Genomic DNA, 763 nt, shown 5'->3' on the forward strand with positions numbered 1-763 from the left:
TGCATGCACCACGCTTGCAAAAGTAATGATGGATAGATTCTGATATTCTCAACCATTGTCTTGAACGGTTGCACGAAACGAGAACTTAAAAAAAAAAATACTTAGATTAAAAGAGGACACAGGAAGCCCATGATAGTTTATAAATTTACCTTTCTTAGCAATATATATCTCAGGAAATTGGAAAAAAGGAAAAATTTGCAAGGTTTCCTGAGATGGTGCAAGCTTTGGCGGGACAGGCGGTCCTATGGTGTAATGGTTAGCACTCTGGACTTTGAATCCAGCGATCCGAGTTCGAGTCTCGGTAGGACCTGTGGAAATATTTTTACAAGCTTAATATACATGGCATCTTAAGAACAAAGTAATGGATAAAGAGTAGGTGATAATACAGGACTGAAGGACAGTTAGGCCATGATACAAAAAAGCTAGAAAGGTTACATAGTCTAGTAGCTTTTTTCCCCCCGTAGAGAAACGTTGTTCTCGTATCCCCTTATATACTTCTAGTTCCACTTCGTATTATAGTTCAGGAATAATGATGGTACAAATATGAAGTGATGTAGTAGGCTGTGAAGGGGAAAAAAAGGCGGGAACGATACCTAGCGTAGTAAAGTGGTTTTTAGACATAATATACGGGTTTGCTTCCATATATACATCTGTGTCTTCCTATACTGTGTTATATTCTTTTAATAAACAAATCCATGGGTATATTTGGCGAAATGGCACACCAGTTGTTGCCGAAAGTAGAGATAAGTGAAGTGGTGAAGGG

General features: G+C 38.4%; 1 non-coding gene across 1 annotated transcript; it reads left to right on the forward strand.

Moving 5' to 3' along the window:
- The first annotated feature begins 238 nt into the window (after positions 1–238).
- TRNAQ-UUG (transfer RNA glutamine (anticodon UUG)) lies at positions 239–310 on the forward strand. The gene has a single exon. It is a non-coding gene; the product is annotated as a tRNA-Gln (tRNA).
- Positions 311–763: the final 453 nt, after the last annotated feature.

The sequence above is a fragment of the Coenobita brevimanus genome, chromosome 56 (genome assembly GCF_032717465.1).
Source record: "Coenobita brevimanus isolate Jiangsu-jjx chromosome 56, ASM3271746v2, whole genome shotgun sequence".
NCBI classification, from domain to species: domain Eukaryota; kingdom Metazoa; phylum Arthropoda; class Malacostraca; order Decapoda; family Coenobitidae; genus Coenobita; species Coenobita brevimanus.